This window comes from Lissotriton helveticus, chromosome 2_1, assembly GCF_964261635.1.
Source record: "Lissotriton helveticus chromosome 2_1, aLisHel1.1, whole genome shotgun sequence".
Taxonomy (NCBI): Eukaryota; Metazoa; Chordata; class Amphibia; order Caudata; family Salamandridae; genus Lissotriton; species Lissotriton helveticus.
The window spans coordinates 171300036-171313293 of NC_136059.1; positions in this window are offsets into that span (position 1 = coordinate 171300036).

Sequence of the window (13258 nt, forward strand, 5' to 3'; positions counted from 1 at the left end):
GTCGAAGCACTGATGCGACATTCTAATCTTGATTGCATTTGCTTTTCAGGAAATCCGTGGTGGAAAACAGGAGTTATGATGATTGATGATGATGACCTAGCTGAACAGCGCCGCATTGGACCGAAGGCCGAGAGATATTGTAAGTATGAGATTTAGCTTTTTCGCTGTTTGGGGGTGTTGTCGGGTGTTTTTTTGCGGGTGGGTTGGCGGGTCTTGCCTGGGGCATTCCTGGGAAGGTCTAATACCGGATAGAAGTGTTTTGGACAAAATCCATAAGGAACAGCCTTTTTTTTGCTATTTCTTCTGACATCTTGCTCAATGTAGCGTTTTGGGGGGCTTCCTGCTGTTCGTGGGTGGGTTGCGGCCGGGGTCTCTGTCTTGTCGAAGCACTGCTGCGACAGTCTAATCTTGATTGCATTTGCTTTTCAGGAAATCCGTGGTGGAAAACAGGAGTTATGATGATTGATGATGATGATGACCTAGCTGCACAGCGCCGCGTTTGGACCGAAGGCCGAGAGACATTGTAAGTATGAGATTTAGGTTTTTCGCTGTTTGGGGGTGTTGTCGGGTGTTTTTTTGCGGGTGGGTTGGCGGGTCTTGCCTGGGGCATTCCTGGGAAGGTCTAATACCGGATAGAAGTGTTTTGGACAAAATCCATAAGGAACAGCCTTTTTTTTGCTATTTCTTCTGACATCTTGCTCAATGTAGCGTTTTGGGGGCTTCCTGCTGTTCGTGGGTGGGTTGCGGCCGGGGTCTCTGTCGAAGCACTGCTGCGACAGTCTAATCTTGATTGCATTTGCTTTTCAGGAAATCCGTGGTGGAAAACAGGAGTTATGATGATTGATGATGATGATGACCTAGCTGCACAGCGCCGCGTTTGGACCGAAGGCCGAGAGACATTGTAAGTATGAGATTTAGCTTTTTCGCTGTTTGGGGGTGTAGTCGGGTGTTTTTTTGCGGGTGGGTTGGCGGGTCTTGCCTGGGGCATTCCTGGGAAGGTCTAATACCGGATAGAAGTGTTTTGGACAAAATCCATAAGGAACAGCCTTTTTTTTGCTATTTCTTCTGACATCTTGCTCAATGTAGCGTTTTGGGGGGCTTCCTGCTGTTCGTGGGTGGGTTGCGGCCGGGGTCTCTGTCGAAGCACTGCTGCGACAGTCTAATCTTGATTGCATTTGCTTTTCAGGAAATCCGTGGTGGAAAACAGGAGTTATGATGATTGATGATGATGATGACCTAGCTGCACAGCGCCGCGTTTGGACCGAAGGCCGAGAGACATTGTAAGTATGAGATTTAGCTTTTTCGCTGTTTGGGGGTGTTGTCGGGTGTTTTTTTGCGGGTGGGTTGGCGGGTCTTGCCTGGGGCATTCCTGGGAAGGTCTAATACCGGATAGAAGTGTTTTGGACAAAATCCATAAGGAACAGCCTTTTTTTTGCTATTTCTTCTGACATCTTGCTCAATGTAGCGTTTTGGGGGGCTTCCTGCTGTTCGTGGGTGGGTTGCGGCTGGGGTCTCTGTCGAAGCACTGCTGCGACAGTCTAATCTTGATTGCATTTGCTTTTCAGGAAATCCTTGGTGGAAAACAGGAGTTATGATGATTGATGATGATGATGACCTAGCTGCACAGCGCCGCGTTTGGACCGAAGGCCGATAGACATTGTAAGTATGAGATTTAGCTTTTTCGCTGTTTGGGGGTGTTGTCGGGTGTTTTTTTGCGGGTGGGTTGGCGGGTCTTGCCTGGGGTTTGAATACAATCCACGGCCTGTATTTGGGCCTACTGTTACTTTCAAAGTACGTTTTGTAACCATTTTTCTGCTAGGCATCGTTTTTGGAGATCTGATTGGGGTTCTTCTACATTTTTGCGACTGGCTTTAGTAAGGGTCTTGGTGGGAGCATTGCTGGGAAGGTCAAATTTTGTTCTAAAACACAGTTTACAGTACACCTACCTTGAGGGGAAAGATCCGCTATAATATTTTGGCCATACTTATTTATCCTTAAAAAGGTGACTCAGACAGAGCACGCAATTTCAAAAATATTGTACTGTCTATTAGGGAAATCAAAGTGTCACTTTTTGAACCACACAGCGTACATACCTTTTATTTATTTATCAGTGGTATTGTAATAGCACTTCCTGTTTTCCGTTCAATAATTACAGGCCGGGTCTCAGTCAACATCCGCCAGGCAGGCAGTGGACAGGGTGTCTTCTGTCAGTGGTCACCACATTGATGGACGAAGCGTCAGCTGGAATGGAGGAGTGCCGCCAATAAGAGGAATTGTTTGCTGCATGCAACTTACTTACCAAATTCAACAGGACAACTCCAACAACATACGCAATACAGATACAGTATCCATTGTTGTCTTTTATTCTATGAGTGTGACTGCATGTGCTTACCTTTACTTTGTAACCAAAGATTGTCTGTATCTTCAATTATTGTTTGTCCATGCTCTGCTTTTTTTTTCTTCTCTCAACAAAACCTACCCAAAAAGAAACCCCCATTCCCATCCATTTTACAAACCCTAACCCTCTTCCCCCGGGCTGTGTTGTTTTGCTTGATGTCTGACTAAAATGACATCAATAATTCCACACACTTGCTGGGGAGGATAAGGTCATAGCAACAGGCTGGTGAAGGAATACGAGGATATCTTCTAGACTTACTCAGCTTCAGTACTATATCTTCTAGTAGTAGTAGCCAATGTCAAATAAATTCAACGCAAGTACTAGTTATACTTGCAAGCAAATACTTTACCATTTGTTAGGCTACATTATGGCACTGTTCTAGTGTACTGTCACCTGCTATTTTCTCGATCGTACCGTAACCGTTGTAATGCTACAGTAAGGAGGACAAACAAGGTTTCGTTTTCTTTTTTTCCATAGGCATGCAACTGCCACTGTGTCACACCACTAGTACCACCGCAATGAGAAAATGTCACCCGCCCAGGATTGACAACGTTAATCCCCATTTCACCTGGAGCCAGCCCTGGGCCTAGCCCTAATTTCTAACACAAATTACAGGTAAGATAAGCGTTTGGTGGGAGGTAGTATAATGGAGTATTATTTCGGAGTAGACAAGAGATTGACGGTTGTACTACTAAAGTCCTACGACTGTTCAGGAAAACAAAGTTACTGTTACACCCCCGCCCCCCACCCACCAGACTGAAAAGCAGTAAAAAACAGGTATGGTCAGATAAAGTTTAAAAATATATTTATTTAGCCCTAACAAAATAATCTCCCTCACCCACCCTAACCCCAACGATTGTCTCTGAAACGTCCCAAAACGATCCCAACTCCCAAATCCCACCCCCCAAAAGTCTATAAAAAAAGGGCAAGGGACACTCCACTACTGGAGGGTGCTGGTGCTGGTGCATGATGCGGCATGGGCATCATACTCCTTGCGGAGGGTGGCAAGCTCGGAGCGGAGGCCCTTAACCAAGTTCTTATACTTCAGGACCTCCTGCTCCAGGTTGGACATGCGGACTCGTAGGCGGCGTTGGCGGTCCTTGCAGCTCCTGTGGGGGGCAGCTGGTATTTCGGTTGCTTGGCGGTGGCGGTCATCTTTCTTAGCCCGGCTCGGTCCTGCTGGCTTAGTCACGGAGGAGGATGCAGTGGTCACAGTCGAGGATGTCGTTGTTGCCCCGCTCGACTGCGTGTCCTCCTCCTCCTCCAGGGCCACCAGCCGCCGATATTCGGCGACAGTGGCCTCCAGCCTCCGTTGCCGGGCCAATCTAGCCTGCTCCCTCCTTGTTGTTGATTTGGAAGGAGCAACTATATGAAGAAAGAAAGACATAGTCTGTAACCAATGCTCCTTATTAATAACACAAAGTGATTGAGCCGAAAGTTGGGTCACAGAGTACAAGTAGCAAATTGAAAGCACAGTACATAACTATTGAGGACAGTATCTATGTAACCTCCCACTTCTGCATCCTTGCTCTAACATTAGTGGTAGTTTAATGAACAAATTCTACGACCACTATGGACTTCCATTACAGTCGACTATGACAGTACACCAGTCTTATTCTTCTTCTTCTCTCTTGTTTAGGGAAATTGTTACGTTATCTTATGCAAGCCGGCAGAATGACATGGACAGCACAGTGAACTTGCACCCGAGAAAAAAAGTTGCACACCATGATGAGTGAGACAGACTTGCGTTACTGTACCGGTCCAGTACATGCAGGTGGTGAAGCTATTACTTTTCTATTACGGGTGGCACTGAGAATACTCTGTTACAAGGGCTACTGCTTAATTAATTTACCTTTCACCCTACAGTGCAAATGAGTACTAGAAAAGGAAAATGAAGAAGCTAACTAATTTGATTATCTATCACTTCACATGGGACGTATTTGATGACATATGAGATGACTTTAGGTGCTTTGCTTAATATTGAGTGAACAGTGATACACCCACACATGAATGACGTACTACAAGTAAACTAAAGTTATTAAGAGAGGTACAGAGTGTCCACCGTAATAACCAGATATATGCTGTGATTGCAAACGCAATACAAAGTACTGCTACTATTCATGGTAGTATTGGACACATTTACAATTTCTTTTCCTTGCCTTCCCTGCACTGGAACGGACGTGCGGGTGCGGTGGTACATGCTCTTCAAGGTAACACTTACTTCACCTGGCGACCATCTACTCTCTCTAGATACACATGTGCTATCTAAGAGTCAGAGAATACCATGCTCCGGGCATCCATTCAGTCAAAGTATACGCACACATACAGTTTCTGTTTCACCCACCCAGGCTGCTGTCCTTCCACCCATCCTTGCTTCATCATTGACCCAGCCATGCACCATACCATATTCTTTCCTTCCCAGCCACCTCGGGGGCCAAGCAAACACATATCGTTCTTCTTTGCCAGCCATCATACAAGTTCGCGTCCCACTTACTTACACCCTTCTTTCGCTTTTCGTTCATCCCATCCATCACGTTCGTCTAAGAACTTATTGGGATTCTTCTCACCAAAAACTTCACAGCTAAGTCGAAGTACATTTCTAGGAGGCTACTACCTGGTTGATTTGTAATTGTAATACACCCGTGCAGAAAGCACACTATGCAGTCTTCAATCTCAATAAGTAAGGAATATATAGCTTACCTGTTTCCGCCACCACTGTTTGAACCCCCACAGGACCGCCCGCCGGCTCTTGCACCGCCTCCTCCCCAGAGTCCTCCGAGTCCTCGCCCAACACAGCCACCTCCGCGCTGGCCCCGTCACCAGATGTTACACCTACGAAGTACATTTAAGAATGTTAGAATACACCACTCACTACTATATAATATTTGGTCTAGGAGAAATGTTAAAAAAACAGAATACAATGTAATAATTTGTGACTGTCTACTCCATAGTAAAAATGTCCCATTTTCCAGGGAAGGCTGTTGTCTTGCTGCACTTTTATGCACAACTGATGAATGCTTGCTTTTGATTTTTAACACGCACCACTTTTTCTCCTAACAGACAGAAGCTTGACTCCTAAGAACACGACCAGGATCAAGTTCAAACCAGGTGAGAGCTCGGCTCAACCACAAGAAATGTGTCCAATTTATCGTAAGCACTAACCACTTTTCCATTTTCAGTTAAATAGTTTTATGACAGAGTAGATTTTAATAAATGTGTTTACTTTTAATAAAGCTTTTAAACTTAAATAGACTCTGTGGTTTTTGTTCCTCCAGACTAGAGTGGATGAGCTAAAGGTTTTGGAATTTTTGCAAGCATGAGTGCCTCTGACACTTCTTGACTGTGCTGTGACTCCGTACTACTCTCTTGTCCTGCGTACGATAATCTAGAGATCATTGGGGATCTATAATCGGTGACTTCGGGAGCTGAATGACTCTGCCACACTATCTAGTCAGTAAGGAGACAGTGCATAGAGGTATTGCTGAATATAATGGGAGTCCAATGGAATTGCCAAATGTCCAATCTTAGTTAGCTACACAGACAGACTAATAAGAATAGTCTAGTAATACCACAGGGAGTCATATTCGAGGCAGGATAAGAATTTATATCCAGTCTACAAGAAGATCAAAGACGATTTAGAAAAAATCGAATGAGGAACGCTAGGAAAAAATAGGTACTGTTTATTAAAATGTAAACTTACTGGGGCCAGCAAAGGAGCCCTCGCCTGCCCGATCCTGGCCTGCATCCTCAGCACCCTCCTCCTGTGTCCTCTTGCCCTTGGGGGGAGCTGATGTACAACATGAAAGAAAGAAAAACCAGAAAACATGGATGAGATTTTTCAACCAAATCAAACATTTCAAAAGAACAATAACAAAATATTTTGGAAAAATAGCAAATAGATAGACAACTATTCCACGGGATCTATCTCATGTGGTATACTACGTTATTCGTATTGCCTGATTTGCGGAACGTTGACTTAGAAAGTTCCTATGTAACTCAATAAACAGACTACTAAAGAGGTTTGCCTAGGCCTGGCACTGCAGGCAGCAGTGCGCAGCACGCGAAGTGACAGACAAAGTCCATCCTGCTTGCAGATCAGTGAATACTCAAACTATCAATCCACCCGCCACCACCGCCACTATTTCTTCTTATAGCCATGTGTCTAAAGGAAGGACTGGACTTCAGTCTGTTGGGGCTGATTTAGAAGTCCCTTGCGGAAGTTGCGGCTCATTTTCCTCCATTGTTGCGTGCCTTTTGTGACGCAGCGGCAGAACAAAAGACTCGCCATGGTGTTGGTGCGGCGTATATATTAAAAAAAAACACATATGGGCATATGGGCGATGCATCACGTTGTAAAGCCCTGCGCCATCAGGGGGCGTTCCGGCGCAAGGGAGGGCGTACCTGCGCAGGAACGAATCCTAAAAGTGGCTGAGGGAAATCGACAAGATGTCAATCAGTCACTTTTAGGACAATGATGCATGACTCAAACCCTGCGCGCTTGAAGCCGACGTACGGCTTGATGCAGCATTGGGGAGATAGGGTACCCCAGAGCATTGCTGGAGCTGCGCCATCGTTGGCACGCAACTCCAGCAATGCGCTGCCTTTACGGCACAGATGCGTAAGGCTTCTGTGACGTTTTGGGCCAATGGGTGGTGGTGGCATGGCACACAATTACTGCCGCATCCCTGCTACTTTGCAGGGATGCGCCGGTAATTGAAAATATGACCCTTACTGTCTAGCATTACGCAGTTCTTATCTTTACACTACACTCATACATAATTTCTCAGGCCAATGAAATGCTTCTGAACACAACATACAAAACAAAGAAGCATAGTAGCAAGCAAGGCTACTGAGAAGGAGAGCAGTGCACCTGAAATGCATAGAAGATTTTGAAATATAATTTACCTCAATGTAATCGGCAGCATTATTGCTCTTGGTAAAGAACAAAGATTTGCAAATAACAGAGCAGGATAAAACAGAGTAGTAAATGTACTACTACTACTACTCACCAAGCCCGGGGACCTCTACGCCGAGCGCGTCCAGCAAGTCCCGCTCCCGGTCCATGACATCGGTCCAGCGGTGGGTGGCCTGGTTATATGTGCGCCGGACCCCAGAGATCTTGTACATGGCCCGGCACACCTTCTCCCACCGCTTGCGACGCTCCCGGATGCCATAGCCAGTCGCGATCTTGCCGCCTCCCAGGATCGTCTTGGGGAGGCGGCGCTGGACGTGGAAGATCAGTGCCGCCACTTCCTCCGCGCTGAAGATCTCCCTCGGGACCACTTGCTCCCCCCTTAAACGCCCGCACGGGAGCCGGGCACGGGGTGCGGGACCCTTCCCCTTCTCAGGGTGCTTCCCGGCTCCCTTTACCATGGTCTGGGCAGAAATAGAGTTAAATGATAAACAAGAAATAGAATAGTGAAGAAGAAAAGAAAAGAGTTTAAAAAAGTAGTTTAAAAGTAACTAAAAGCTGCAGAAAACACAAAAATATAGAGCTAGAAAAATAGAGGGATAGATAATAAGTAAAATTAGATCAAAAAAACTTCAAACAAGCAAAGGATGGCAGAGATTGAGAGAGGATAGAGAAAGCATGCCAAGAACCATAGCAATGAATGAGAAACAAGATGGCCGCGCCCGTTCACGACCGCGTGGGTAAGTTTGCGCGAGATTTTCCTTGCGAGTACGCGCGAAATTGTACTAGCGAGCAGCACACTTTGCGAGATTACACATAGCGGCCGGAAACGGAATTACGTCACGCCAACAAGATGGCCGCGCCCGTGTACGACCGATAGGGTAACTTGGCAAACGTATAGCTAGAAGCGCCTCGCGAACACGCGCAAGATCACGCGAACATACACGTCGCAAAAAAAACACTTTTGTATTCGCACGTATTCGCGGCTTCCGAAATCGATCTCGCACGGATTCGCGCCCCAAAAAACGCGCAAAATTGCAGAAAAAAACGATTTTAGCTAAACTGAAAGCAATGAGCAGGTGCAAAAGTTCAAACTTAACATTAGTAACATTCAAGGTAGTGCTTCCTAATGGGCCCCTCCAGAGTTTGCAACTATTCTATGACCCTGCTATGACCCAAACAGCAGGCTCATAGAATAGCTACAAGTAGACCATAAAGGTCCTGTGAAAAAATTTTTTCACTGCAACAAAAAGCAAATTACAGATAAGGAAGGAAGCAGGTGCCAGCCAGACTGGAACTTTCAAAATTACTGACACATTAATGAAACACAAATTAATTGATGGCAGTTGAAGAAGGGCAGGTGTGCTTGCTTTTTTCAACCACCATAATCTACAGTGATAAATAAACCTAATGGGTGGCAGTGAGGATGTACCAGAGGGTGGCATGGGTGTCCCAGAGGGTGGCAGTGGTGAAACAGAGGGTGCTGTGAACCTGTGATGATAAACCAGACGTAGAAACAACATAGTCGCGGCCGTTGCGAGCCGAAAAGTAAGTTCGCAATTGCGAACTTGTCCCAAAATCGGCGCGAACGCGCGCCAACACAAAAAACGGGAAAATCCGCAAATCCGCTAGAGTTCGCAGATCTTCGCAGATTGCGAATCCGTAAATCCGCAAGTTCGCGTACGCGAGATCCGCTAGATCCGCCCATGATTAGTGCCCAGTCAGTTACAGCGGCTCCTCGCTTGTTGGTGTGGCGGCTTCTAGAGGTAGTTTGGCGGTCTTCCGGGTTTGCGTGGAGCCTCAGGAGTAAAGGTGAGGATGACTTGACAGCACCCTCTGCTGGAATGCCTCCGGAGGCGGGACTTGTAAAGGTCTGTAATCTTGTTGAGGCTGGAGGAATTGGAGGTGCGGCAGGCAGTGGAATCGTGGGATGAACTGGCAAGAACGGTAACACAGAAGACCCAGTAGCAGAGAGAGGGGAGAGAAGAGAGAGCACACGCGGCAATGCCATTGCTAAGCAGACTGTGCCGTTTTTATTTTTGTCAGAGAAAATTAAAAAACAACCCTCCCCCCCCACATGCTGGGCCCCTCAAAGAGGCAGATGGACTAGTTGGGAAAGGGGGGAAGCTCCAATTGTTGGTTTGGGGCAGAAAGATGCTGGCATAGAGGGGGATACCAAAGGGGGGACAAGCCTGGTGATACTAACATACAACAAGCAGTGAGGACTTCAGAAACAGACAATAAGAAGGAAGTCTATACAACTTTGGACTCGTGGGACCCGGCTCTTAATCAGAGCACATTAGTAGATCCTGGTACAGCCCCAGGGAAGAACCTATTGGCCACAGCCAAGATACCAAATGGCAAATCCTTCAAAGCAGACAAGCCGATCGGTACAAACAACAACACCATCCAACGGCTAGTACAATAAATCAGTTCAGGGGACAATTTCTTCTCCCTCTCCCACCCTTCAGATACTTCTGAAGATGAGACTGTACTGAATATTCGCTCAAATCGGAGGAGGGGTCCCCTATACAGTGGCTGAAGTAGAATAAGCAGCTCCCATCTAGATGATCCGGGATCAGACACACTGGGCACACCAGGAAGCAGTCCAAGTACGGTACGCAAGAGAGATGAAGCAACCGGAACACTTAGAACCACCGAAAGCACCGAATTCACCGAAGTCTTACTATGGGACTATTCATTTTTGGCTAAATCCGGCGCAAGGGGTGAGGCCACAGGGACAAATCTATGTGAAAAACAATTGGAGAAAGTAGAGGACATCTCATTAGCAGTCATATATCAGAGCATAATGGCCCATAGGGAGGAGACTCGGATAGAGAGCCGGCGCACGTAAGGGGCTTGTTGGAAATTACAGAACTTGGTTAGAAGGATTGCTAAATCATGTACAGAATTTACAGAGTGATTTAATGAGGCAGAAACATGGATCTTCAACTTGGAGGATGAACTTGCAGTGCAAAAGGCAGCAACAGAAGCAATGCGGACATCGAAAGATGATACCCTGTGGAAGTTAACAGACCTTGAAAATCGTCTTTGATGCAATAACTTGAGGGTTTAGGGAATTCCAAAGGGCGCAGAGGGATTAGACGCTCAGAAATTCATAATTGAGCTCTTTTCTGAGGCCTTCCCAGGGTTGTCACAATGGGACTGGAATCATGAGATTCAGAGGGCACATAGATTCCTCTTTACTCAGCTTACACGGCAAGGGCCGTGCGCAACCAGATCAGAGCAATTCTGTAAGAACTGGGGTCACCATTTCCCCGGGGGTAGCCTGGCATGAGCAGGTAGGCACCCTAAAGCTTAGGTGTTAAGTAACTACACAGCACACGCATCCACTGAGACAATAAGTGCACGCAAGTACTTAGACCACACCAGTTACTTTTGATTCAAATTAATAAGCTTTTACATAAGATTAGAATCAGGGCAATCAAAAATTCACAGTAGCAATACTTAGTAGTCTGCCTTAAAACACATGTATTACATCACTTGGCAATAAATACTTAAATAGATAAATATTAAATATTAGATCACCGTAGGCCTGCCAACCACCTTGCTCCAAATCACCAGCTGCAGGAAAAATCATTAACAGTATAACCAATCAACAATTGATCAGTACATTTCATCAAGGAGCAGCGTAGTAGATAACTGGGAGCATTTAAGAAAGCTGGCAGTACCAACTTTTCATTAGGAAGCAGGCAACATCTCACTAGGCAGGAACAGAACTTTTTATGCTAGAAGGCAGCATTTTCCCAGGCAGGGATAACCAGTGCATTAAATGGGGATAAAACATGTCATTACATGTACAACATTTCATTAGTTGCAGTAACCATTTCGTTAGGCAAAGAAAACAAGGCACCGGTAACAATGTGCTTCTCCTTAATCATATAAACTTGGCTTATGCCCGTGACACATCTCTTTGGGCCCACTAAACCTTCTGTATCTCCCCCCTTGGGCCTTTCTGTTAAGAGGGGTCTCTGTAGGCAGTTCCGTGGGGCTGAGATAATCCCCTGGCCCAGTTTAAATTACTTCCTCCTGTTTCAGAGGGGCAAACAGGGCCCACCAACAGCCCCGGTGGGGGAGGGGCGGCCCCGGGGCCTCCTTCAATCTCCTTGGGGGCCCCACGTTCACTTCTGCGGCCGCCCTCCCCCCCCTGGGGGTTACCTGTTTGTCTTCGGCCGCTCAGGGCCCTTGCGCAGGTTCGAGGAAGCTGGGGGAAGTCTCCTTCCGTGGGCTCCAGCAGAGGGGTGGGCCCGGGCTTCTCTCGGGGCCCTCCGGGGTGCAATGGCCCGGTCGGGAAAGGTCCCGGGTTGTGGAGCCGGGGGGGAGAGCGGTCCTCTCTGAGGCGCTCCCGCAGCCGCCAATAGCGTTGCGGTCTGCGGGGGCGCGATGGCAGGGCCCAATCACGGCACGGTGGGGGCGGAGTCTCTTCCGACGCCCTCGTCATGTGATGGTGGTTTGAGACTTTGGGCCTGGTCGGGCCTACCGCGGACTGCAGCGGCGGCCCTCTCCTAGCTCCGAGGGCCGCCGGAAGGGTGTCGATGGCCGCAGAGATTGCGCAGCTGGCAGTGGGGCTGCGGCAGTGACGGGAGCCCGCGACAGCTCTTCTGGGCCTGAGCGCCTGGGGGGGGGGGGGGGGGTAAAACGCCACAAGACAGGCCGGCGCTCCTTCTCTCAGGGCCTGACGCGGGGGGATACGGGGACTTCCACCACCCGGTGAGTGCAACGGCCAAGCCGGCAGAGGGAGCTGTAAACTCACAGGGCCTCGAGGCACCGGCACAGCGCTAGACCGCGCAGCCACAGTTCTGGGCTCTAGGGGGTATAGCGCTTGAAATCCAGGCGGCACTATCAGCTCAGGCAGACAGCGCTTAGTCAGGGAAGCGCTCGGTGGAACACGATGAGGGGGCACATCCAGCAGTTCGGCAGGGCACAGAGCAAGAGCGCTTATCAGGTCAGGAGGTTGAAGCGTCTCAGACAGTTCAGTCAGGGGGGTCAGCGCCGAGATGGGAAAGGGCTCGGCAGGCAGTCCAGGGCCACCTAGGGGCACAGGTTAAGCTGGGGAATGCGTGAGGGGGGGCAGCCCCAATACCTGGTTTAGCGCAGTTAAGCTCTTCTTGGCGCTTGTTGGTTCTGGCGCCCTTTAGTTGCAGATTCTTGGTTTCTTGAGAGGGGGGAGAGTTGGAGGCTTGTCAAGTTTCCTCAGAAGGTCACTGAAGATGGTCCCTGGGTTCCCCTCCCGCCGGGCCAGATCAGTGGGCTAGCTCAGGGTTCCTCACTCTACTTGGAAGGCAGCACCTAAGCCCTGTCACTCCCAGAGGCATAGGTCCCTGACTAGGCCCTACCGCCTAAAACTCCTGCGTGGGTCCCCCAGGTCAGTGATGCCCCAACTACTCTGCTCTGCTCTTACAGGAAAGTTTCCCTCCCTTTTCCTTATATAGCGACAGTTGGCAGTTGGCAGTGGCAGTTGGTGTCACCTCCCCTATTCTAGAAGGTTCCAGGATCTTCCCTCATTCTAGCTATGGGCAGACTGGCAGTCTGGCATTGCTACATTGTTTCAGGGTTCCAGCCAGCTCCTGGCTACTAGAGTGCACCTAAAAAGACCACGCTGCAGTAGCAGGGGTCAGTGGCAGCCATGTTAGGGGAAGAGAGCACCTGCACCCTGGCATTGATTAGCAATGGGAAGGTGCCCAGAGTCCTAAGGCCAACAAAAAGTAAGTGGAAAAAATGAGGCAAGGGCGATAAAAATAATAGGGAAAGACCACCCTAGGGCTGACAGGTCTAACAAATTCTAATATAAATTAATAATTTTATGGCTTGAGAGGCAATCTACAATCGTGCATGACCAGATCGAAAGAAAACAGGGAAAGGGCTGGAATTCTTTGTACGTCCTGACTATTGTCCCCTGACGGTGGAGAAAAGATGGCAATTACGTC